The sequence below is a fragment of the Bufo bufo genome, chromosome 3 (assembly GCF_905171765.1).
Source record: "Bufo bufo chromosome 3, aBufBuf1.1, whole genome shotgun sequence".
Taxonomy (NCBI): domain Eukaryota; kingdom Metazoa; phylum Chordata; class Amphibia; order Anura; family Bufonidae; genus Bufo; species Bufo bufo.
Genome location: NC_053391.1, coordinates 167,859,336 through 167,870,093, shown reverse-complemented (window position 1 = coordinate 167,870,093; position 10,758 = coordinate 167,859,336). Strand labels below are relative to the sequence as shown.

The 10,758-nt window shown below is 41.0% G+C and overlaps 1 protein-coding gene across 1 annotated transcript in view; it reads left to right on the top strand.

Annotated features, from left to right (window-relative positions):
• The window catches only part of LOC120994883 (pseudouridine 5'-phosphatase), a 554,435-nt gene that overhangs the window by 488,866 nt on the left and 54,811 nt on the right, over positions 1–10,758 (top strand). The window lies entirely within an intron of this gene.

Below are 10,758 nucleotides of genomic sequence, written 5' to 3'. Positions count from 1 at the left end.
TTCAGGCTCCATAAGTGTGAAGGCCGTGGGATTTGGAACTGCTTGTTTTATTGATTTAGGTACTAATGTTTTTGTAGTAGGTTTAGATTAAGAAAAAAGACAAAAAAAGATAAAAGTACAATTAAATGGGTCATCTTGTAATGGAGACCCATTTCCACGTATCCTATTAGGAAATATAAATGCCATAGAGTGGTCTTCATTGCTCTCCTTTCCCATGGGCAGAGATATGCTTGAAAAGGGGACTGTAGGAGAAATGTAAGTTATGACCAACCAATAGTGTTGAGCGAATAGAAGTATCAGGGAAAATTCTATTTGCCCTGAAGCCGAATTTACTTGTGCTTCGTGGTAATGAATAAATTTTGCCTGAAAAAAAACAAAAACATACTCACCTCATCCATTTGAAGATCCTGCGCAAAATCTTGTGCTCAGTGACATATGACGTCACCACACCAGCCAGCGTGATGATGTCACCACGCACCACATGAGATTTCACGTGGTATCTTCAATCAAGATGGCCATGGTGGCACTCAAGTTGATAAGGTCAGCATTATCTTTTATTTTTTAACTGATTAACCCCTGTAAGCCTTCGTTTTTATCTCAGTTGCCACAATCAGTGATGAACGTGGCATCTGAGGGGTTCAATGATGGAGCGGCGCAGTTCCGTCATTCCGCCGTGACCTCTGAAGGAGGGTGCTGTCCATTAGCGGCCTCCTTTCATTTACACTAGAGATGAACTACACATGAGCTAGTTCCTGTGCCCGTCCCCAGCGCCAGCATGCAAGTCAGGAGACCTTCCTATAAGCATAAATTATTCATACTAAACTATTGGACATCAGTGCCGATAGTTTAATAATGAATATTACTAGCTACATGCTACAGTTCAACGGAGTCGCAAAAAACATGGAGAGAAAGTTATCCCACAGGATAGGGGATAACTCTTTAGATTGGTGGGTGTCCTACCGCTGGCACCCTCACTGATCATGAAAGTGGGGCCCGGTACCCGTGGAGCCCTCCTGAAATGGATAGAGTAGGTAGTCAGAATTTGGTGCCACCGCTCCATTCATTTCTATGGGAGCACCAAAATAGTCAATATGTTTTACTTTTATGTATAAAAAAATCCCAAATTTCCACTTATTCCGCTTAATTTGATTCCATTGATAAATAAGTTAAGATAAAAAATAACAACATGGCTTTGTTTACCTTTATCGAAGGCTGATAGACTATCTGTAGTTAAGATGGTGATTCTCCCCCAGCTACTTCACGTCTTCAGGAATTCTCCAGTTTGGATTAGGGATAGGTTTTTAAATTAATTGAAAGGATTATTAATGACTTACTTTTGGGGAGGAAACGTGTAAGGCTACTTTCACACTAGCGTTCGGGGCTCCGCTTGTGAGCTCCGTTTGAAGGGTCTCACAAGCGGCCTCGAACGCATCCATACTGCCCCAATGCATTCTGAGTGGATGCGGATCCACTCAGAATGCATCAGTCTGGCAGCGTTCAGCCTCCGCTCAGCAAGCGGACACCCGAACGCAACTTGCAGCGTACGGGTGTCCGCCTGGCCGTGCGGAGGCAAACGGATCCGTCCAGACTTACAATGTAAGTCAATGGGGACGGATCCGTTTGAAGTTGACACAATATGGTGCAATTTTCAAACGGATCCGTCCCCCATTGACTTTCAATGTAAAGTCTGGACGGATCCGTCTGACTAACTTTCACACTTAGAATTTTTTCTAAACTATAATGCAGACTGATCCGTTCTGAACGGATCCAAACGTCTGCATTATAGGAGCGGATCCGTCTGTGCAGATACCAGACGGACCCGCTCTGAACGCAAGTGTGAAAGTAGCCTAAGACCTAAATTAGAGCATTGGTATAAGCCGTTGGAGAGGGGAGGGGTCAATTTCCCTTGCTTTAGGGGCTATTTTCTAGCTGCACAGTTTTGTTTTTTCCGTGACTGGAATGATAGTCCACTCTGCAGGTATTTAGTGAATAGATCTCCATATGATAATTTTTTTACCCTATTGGAGTCTGATCAATTGACCGACTCCGATAGGGAATTTAGATCTGCCAGGAATCTTTTTATGAAGTCATGGTATTCTATTAGACTTTGGTGTGGAGTGAAGGGTTCACTGGGATGCACTACTTTGTAGTATAATCAGCACTTACAAACTTTAGTTAAATTACGTAGGGATTTGTATTGGCAAAAAAGTTATATTTTCTATGTGACACAGGTAGTAGTTAATGGAGATATTGTTTCATTCACTGAATTATCACAAAGAGAAAAGTCACAGAAACTATTATGGTTTCGGTATTTACAGTTAAGATCGGCACTTTTAAGTATTAAAAAAAAAAATAGGCTTGAAATACACATTTCTACACAACTTAATGATTGGATAGGGAATTTGGGGCAAAGGATGAAGATTTCTCAACTTTATAAAAACTTACTTATAGCACAATTTGGAGATATTTGGACAGAGGGCTTGGCACAATTTGGAGATATTTGGACAGAGGGCTTGGCAAAATGAATGTTTAACGATTTATCCGGACGATCAGGAGAATCTAGTTCAGGATTTAAAATTGGTTTCACATAATTTTAATCACGTTTTGGTACAGTTTAATATTTTACATAGACTTTATGTCACACCTCTCTGGCTTAATAGATGTGGTATTAGGAATGATTCCAACTGTCCTAGGTGTGATGTTCCTGATGCAGATTATTTGCATATGTTTTGGTCCTGTGCAGAGCTGAAGCAATATTGGGGGACTATTCATAATTATATAGAGGGAAAACTGAATGTGCGGATCCCGTCTACTGCTGAATGTTGGGTACTGGGTGATCTCACCAAGGTGAGCTGTCAGCAATATAAAAAAATCTTTTGTTTAAGATAATGTTCCTGGCAGGACTTCTGAAAGCACATTCCTGGTTTTCCCGAGATGCTTCCAGTATGAACACATGGCTAAATCTGGAAAATACCAATAAGAGATATGAATATATTTTGCATAAGCAAAGAAATACGGAGATAAAATGGTTTAGAATCTGGAGAGACTGGAATCCTTAGAGCTTCCTCCGTTCTTCCAAACTTTCCCATCTCTCCTCGGTCTGGTTACGGAGGGGTGGTGGGAAGGGAGGACGCATCGTAGGGGAGGGATTTGGGGGGGTATTTAGGTTGAAAAAGATGTTAATATTTATATGTTTTCATAAAGTTGATTGTTAACCACTTAAGGACCACAGGTTTATACCCCCCTAAAGACCAGGCCCTTTTTTACAATTCTGCACTACACTACTTTCACCGTTTATTGCTCGGTCATGCAACTTACCACCCAAATGAATTTTACCTCCTTTTCTTCTCACTAATAGAGCTTTCATTTGGTGGTATTTCATTGCTGCTGACATTTTTACTTTTTTTGTTATTAATCGAAATTTAACGATTTTTTTGCAAAAAAATGACATTTTTCACTTTCAGTTGTAAAATTTTGCAAAAAAAACGAGATCCATATAGAAATTTTGCTCTAAATTTATATTTCTACATGTCTTTGATAAAAAAAAAATGTTTGGGTAAAAAAAAAATGGTTTGGGTAAAAGTTATAGCGTTTACAAACTATGGTACAAAAATGTGAATTTCCGCTTTTTGAAGCAGCTCTGACTTTCTGAGCACCTGTCATGTTTCCTGAGGTTCTACAATGCCCAGACAGTACAAACACCCCACAAATGACCCCATTTCGGAAAGTACACACCCTAAGGTATTCGCTGATGGGCATAGTGAGTTCATAGAACTTTTTATTTTTTGTCACAAGTTAGCGGAAAATGATGATTGATTTTTTTTTTTTTCTTACAAAGTCTCATATTCCACTAACTTGTGACAAAAAATAAAAACTTCTATGAACTCACTATGCCCATCACGAAATACCTTGGGGTCTCTTCTTTCCAAAATGGGGTCACTTGTGGGGTAGTTATACTGCCCTGGCATTCTAGGGGCCCAAATGTGTGGTAAGGAGTTTGAAATCAAATTCTGTAAAAAATGACCAGTGAAATCCGAAAGGTGCTCTTTGGAATATGGGCCCCTTTGCCCACCTAGGCTGCAAAAAGTGTCACACATCTGGTATCTCTGTATTCAGGAGAAGTTGAGGAATGTGTTTTGGGGTGTCTTTTTACATATACCCATGCTGGGTGAGATAAATATCTTGGTCAAATGCCAACTTTGTATAAAAAAAATGGGAAAAGTTGTCTTTTGCCAAGATATTTCTCTCACCCAGCATGGGTATATGTAAAATGACACCCCAAAACACATTCCCCACCTTCTCCTGAGTACGGCGATACCAGATGTGTGACACTTTTTTGCGGCCTAGGTGGGCAAAGGGGCCCATATTCCAAAGAGCATCTTTAGGATTTCACAGGTCATTTTTTACAGAATTTGATTTCAAACTCCTTACCACACATTCGGGCCCCTAGAATGCCAGGGCAGTATAACTACCCCACAAGTGACCCTATTTTGGAAAGAAGACACCCCAAGGTATTCCGTGAGGGGCATGGCAAGTTCCTAGAATTTTTTATTTTTTGTCACAAGTTAGTGGAAAATGATGATTATTTTATTTTTTATTTTTTTCATACAAAGTCTCATATTCCACTAACTTGTGACAAAAAATAAAAACTTCCATGAACTCACTATGCCCATCAGCGAATACCTTGGGGTCTCTTCTTTCCAAAATGGGGTCACTTGTGGGGTAGTTATACTGCCCTGGCATTCTAGGGGCCCGAATGTGTGGTAAGGAGTTTGAAATCAAATTCTGTAAAAAATGACCTGTGAAATCCGAAAGGTGCTCTTTGGAATATGGGCCCCTTTGCCCACCTAGGCTGCAAAAAAGTGTCACACATCTGGTATCGCCATACTCAGGAGAAGTTGAGGAATGTGTTTTGGGGTGTCTTTTTACATATACCCATGCTGGGTGAGATAAATATCTTGGTCAAATGCCAACTTTGTATAAAAAAATGTTGGCATTTGACCAAGATATTTCTCTCACCCAGCATGGGTATATGTAAAATGACACCCCAAAACACATTCCCCAACTTCTCCTGAGTACGGCGATACCAGATGTGTGACACTTTTTTGAAGCCTAGATGCGCAAAGGTGCCCAAATTCCTTTTAGGAGGGCATTTTTAGACATATGGATACCAGACTTCTTCTCACGCTTTGGGGCCCCTAGAATGCCAGGGAAGTATAAATACCCCACATGTGACCCCATTTTGGAAAGAAGACACCCCAAGGTATTCAATGAGGGGCATGGCGAGTTCATAGAAATTTTTTTTTTTTGGCACAAGTTAGCGGAAATTGATATTTTTAATTTTTTTCTCACAAAGTCTCCCGTTCCGCTAACTTGGGACAAAAATTTCAATCTTTCATGGACTCAATATGCCCCTCACGGAATACCTGGGGGTGTCTTCTTTCCGAAATGGGGTCACATGTGGGGTATTTATACTGCCCTGGCATTCTAGGGGCCCTAAAGCGTGAGAAGAAGTATAAATGTCTAAAAAATTTTACGCATTTGGTTTCCGTGAGGGGTATGGTGAGTTCATGTGAGATTTTATTTTTTGACACAAGTTAGTGGAATATGAGACTTTGTAAGAAAAAATAAATAATAATTCCGCTAACTTGGGCCAAAAAAATGTCTGAATGGAGCCTTACAGGGGGGTGATCAATGACAGGGGGGTGATCAATGACAGGGGGGGTGATCAATGACAGGGGGGGTGATCAATGACAGGGGGGTGATCAATGACAGGGGGGTGATCAGGGAGTCTATATGGGGTGATCACCACAGTCATTGATCACGCCCCTGTAAGGCTTCATTCAGACGTCCGGATGCGTTTTGCGGATCCAATCCATCTATCAGTGGATCCGTAAAAATCATGCGGACGTCTGAATGGAGCTTGACAGGGGGGTAATCAATGACAGGGGGGTGATCAGGGAGTCTATATGGGGTGATCACCACAGTCATTGATCATGCCCCTGTAAGGCTTCATTCAGACGTCCGGATGCGTTTTGCGGATCCGATCCATCTATCAGTGGATCTGTAAAAATCATATGGACATCTGAATGCAGCCTTACAGGGGGGTGATCAATGACAGGGGGGTGATCAGGGAGTCTATATGGGGTGATCACCACAGTCATTGATCACGCCCCTGTAAGGCTTCATTCAGACGTCCGGATGCGTTTTGCGGATCCGATCCATCTATCAGTGCATCCGTAAAAATCATGCGGACATCTGAATGGAGCTTTACAGGGGGGTGATCAGGGAGTCTATATGGGGTGATCCCCACAGTCATTGATCATGCCCCTGTAAGGCTTCATTCAGACGTCCGGATGCGTTTTGCGGATCCGATCCATCTATCAGTGCATCCGTAAAAATCATGCGGACATCTGAATGGAGCTTTACAGGGGGTTGATCAATGACAGGGGGGTAATCAATGACAGGGGGGTGATCAGGGAGTCTATATGGGGTGATCACCACAGTCATTGATCACGCCCCTGTAAGGCTTCATTCAGACGTCCGGATGCGTTTTGCGGATCCGATCCATCTATCAGTGGATCCGTAAAAATCATGCGGACATCTGAATGGAGCTTTACAGGGGGTTGATCAATGACAGGGGGGTAATCAATGACAGGGGGGTGATCAGGGAGTCTATATGGGGTGATCACCACAGTCATTGATCACGCCCCTGTAAGGCTTTATTCAGACGTCCGGATGCGTTTTGCGGATCCGATCCATCTATCAGTGGATCCGTAAAAATCATGCGGACGTCTGAATGGAGCTTTACAGGGGGGTAATCAATGACAGGGGGGTGATCAGGGAGTCTATATGGGGTGATCACCACAGTCATTGATCACGCCCCTGTAAGGCTTCATTCAGACGTCCGGATGCGTTTTGCGGATCCGATCCATCTATCAGTGGATCCGTAAAAATCATGCGGACGTCTGAATGGAGCTTTACAGGGGGGTAATCAATGACAGGGGGGTGATCAGGGAGTCTATATGGGGTGATCAGGGGTGATCAGGGGCTAATAAGGGGTTAATAAGTGACGGGGGGGGGGGGTGTAGTGTAGTGTAGTGGTGCTTGGTGCTACTTTACTGAGCTACCTGTGTCCTCTGGTGGTCGATCCAAACAAAGGGGACCACCAGAGGATCAGGTAGCAGGTATATTAGACGCTGTTATCAAAACAGCGTCTAATATACCTGTTAGGGGTTAAAAAAAACACATCTCCAGCCTGCCAGCGAACGATCGCCGCTGGCAGGCTGGAGATCAACTCTCTTACCTTCCGTTCCTGTGAGCGGGCGCGCCTGTGTGCGCGCGTTCACAGGAAATCTCGGCTCACGCGAGATGACGCCTATTGGCGTTAGTGTGACCTGGGAGCGCCGCAGAAATGACGCCTTTCGGCGTTAGCGTGACGGTAAGTGGTTAATATTGGAATCTCAATAAAGAAAGTTTAAAAAAATAAATAAAAATTCCCAAATTTCCAGGAAAATCCTGAAAAAATTAATATTTCCTAATTAGAATTTCTCTCCTTTTAAGAGAGATGCCTTATAAAATAATTAACATTCATCATATGTCTACTTCATGCTGGCCTCATTTTGTAAATGTAATTTTATTTTTGCAGGACTTTAGGAGGCTTAGAATTAGAGAAGCATTTTTTTAAAGTTTCTTAAATATTTCCAAAACCTCCTCTTTTAAGGACCAATTTAGTTCTGAAGTCACTTTGAGGGGCTTAAATAATACAAACCACTCACATGACCCCATTTTATAAACTATACCCCTCAAGCTATTAAAAATTTTAGAAACATTGTTAACCCTTTAGGTGTTCCTCAGAAATTCAAACAAACTGCAGGTGAAATTTATAAATGTTACTTTTTTATTTTAATCAATGTTTTACTGTATGCAGCTAGGGTTAACAGAAACATAAACCTCAATATTTATTACTCTGATTCTGCAGTCCTGCACTGCACATGTGGTCATGAACTGCTGTATGGACACACAGCAGGCCTCAAAAGGGATTGAACATTATATAGTTTTTGAAGGGCAGATATTGTTGGACTGGATTTTGATGACAAGTCTCATTTGAAGAGACCCTGAGATACGCCTACAATGTAAACCACAAAAAATATTATTTAAAAGGTGTAGTCAGCACTCAACTGGTGTTTGATAGAATTTAGAAATGCTTGGCTGTAATAAAATGTTGGTAGGTTGTGGTGGCTCACTAGCAAGTAGTTAAGGTATGGTGCTGCAAGCTCATATAGAGGGAATCACCCCACCCTCTCTTAAAGGCAAATGTAGTAATAGAGTAATGAGCGAGCACTCATACACTTGGCAACCAAATTGACATGTGCAGAAAATATTTATTATATCCCCATAAAATACAAGTAATAAAATTTATAAGAACAATGTAGCAATAATATACAACATTACAGTCACATATATTGTGGTAGATATGATCAACACTATATTCATATGACTCAATAGTGTCGATAAATTCAATAATATATATCACACCAAGAAACTTCAAGTATATGCTGTTATTTGGGAAGAGGGGGTATTATCTTCTAGCGCTCTATCCCAATTTGGGAAACTGAATGTCACTGAAAATGCTGTAGGTGTATTCACTGGGAGCGCAATATGTTCATAAAGTGTCCACAGGAATCCTGATAATGTGAAAAGTCTCTTATAGCTGATCCTTTTAAGCTCGATATGAGCTTTGGATTGGAGAAAACTTTAAATCGATGTTTGGCTTACCGTCTAGCGTCTGCTGTCTCCCTATTGCTTCAATGGAGCTTTAAATATTTGCCGGCTTATTCAGTCGCTCCATACAGCAAGCTGGTTTAAATTTCGCAGGAGTTCCAAAGATCGCAGGAGTTGCCACTCTGTTCCGCAATTTCCTTTGGTGCAGCTTTCGACGATAAGAATAGTTAATCCTTTACTGTAGAGATTTTCTTCTGTATGGCCATACAGTATTATCGGAGGCTTTTCAATGCAGGTACATCACTTGTTTCACCATACGCGTTACGGGTAGATTCACTCTCCCTTCCTCAGGAAGGGAGAGTGAATCTACCCGTAACGCGTATGGTGAAACAAGTGATGTACCTGCATTGAAAAGCCTCCGATAATACTGTATGGCCATACAGAAGAAAATCTCTACAGTAAAGGATTAACTATTCTTATCGTCGAAAGCTGCACCAAAGGAAATTGCGGAACAGAGTGGTAACTCCTGCGATCTTTGGAACTCCTGCGAAATTTAAACCAGCTTGCTGTATGGAGCGACTGAATAAGCCGGCAAATATTTAAAGCTCCATTGAAGCAATAGGGAGACAGCAGACGCTAGACGGTAAGCCAAACATCGATTTAAAGTTTTCTCCAATCCAAAGCTCATATCGAGCTTAAAAGGATCAGCTATAAGAGACTTTTCACATTATCAGGATTCCTGTGGACACTTTATGAACATATTGCGCTCCCAGTGAATACACCTACAGCATTTTCAGTGACATTCAGTTTCCCAAATTGGGATAGAGCGCTAGAAGATAATACCCCCTCTTCCCAAATAACAGCATATACTTGAAGTTTCTTGGTGTGATATATATTATTGAATTTATCGACACTATTGAGTCATATGAATATAGTGTTGATCATATCTACCACAATATATGTGACTGTAATGTTGTATATTATTGCTACATTGTTCTTATAAATTTTATTACTTGTATTTTATGGGGATATAATAAATATTTTCTGCACATGTCAATTTGGTTGCCAAGTGTATGAGTGCTCGCTCATTACTCTATTACTACATTTGTAATAAAATGTTACTTGAAACCCAGAATTTTCATTTTCACAAGGAGAAAATTTGTTACCTATTTCCTGAATACGGAACACCCCTTATGTGGTTGTAAACTGCTATATGGGCACAGCACAGGGCTCAGAATAGAAGGAGCTCCATTTGGTTTTTGGAGGGCATATTTTGCTGGAATGTTTTTTGGGTGCCATGTTGTATTTGAAGGAACTATGAGCTAACCCTACAGTAGAAACCCTTAAAAATTGACCTTGGAAATGTGGAAAATCTTGGAAACTACAGTACACCTCTCCCCCCAAGGATTTTTTTTTTTAAGGGGTGTAGTAAGCATTTTTACCCAACAGGTCTTTCACAGACTTTAGAAATATTTGGCTATGAAAATAAAAAATATATATTTTTTTTACAATAAAATGCTGCTTTTTTCCCATATTTTTCATTTTCACAGGGGGCAATAGGAGGAAATACACCCTACAATTTCTTACACATTTTCTCCTAAATGGGTTAACATTTTTGTAAACGGTTGTACGGACACACCACAGGACTCAGAAGAGAAGGAATGGCTTTTGGAGGGCAGATTTTACTGACATACTGTAGGTGATACAATCCTTCACCATTTCTGATGCCTTTTATTACATGTGCCATCTTTATCCTGATGACAATGGTCATTAAGCCAAAGTATCTTGCATCCTTCTTATGAAATCATCCATTACAGAGCTGAAATGGACTAAATTTGAGGGATTTTGCCTTCACCGCTAGACAACATTATTTGAAAATGTTCCTCAGAATACAGCTTATTTTCACTATAAATAAACACTTATGCTTTACTGCCCCTTCATCTATGGATCTATTAGACCAGTGGTGCCCAACCATTTTTCGTCTGAGGGCCGCACTAGACTTGGTATAAATTTTGCGGGCCGGAACCAGGTAGC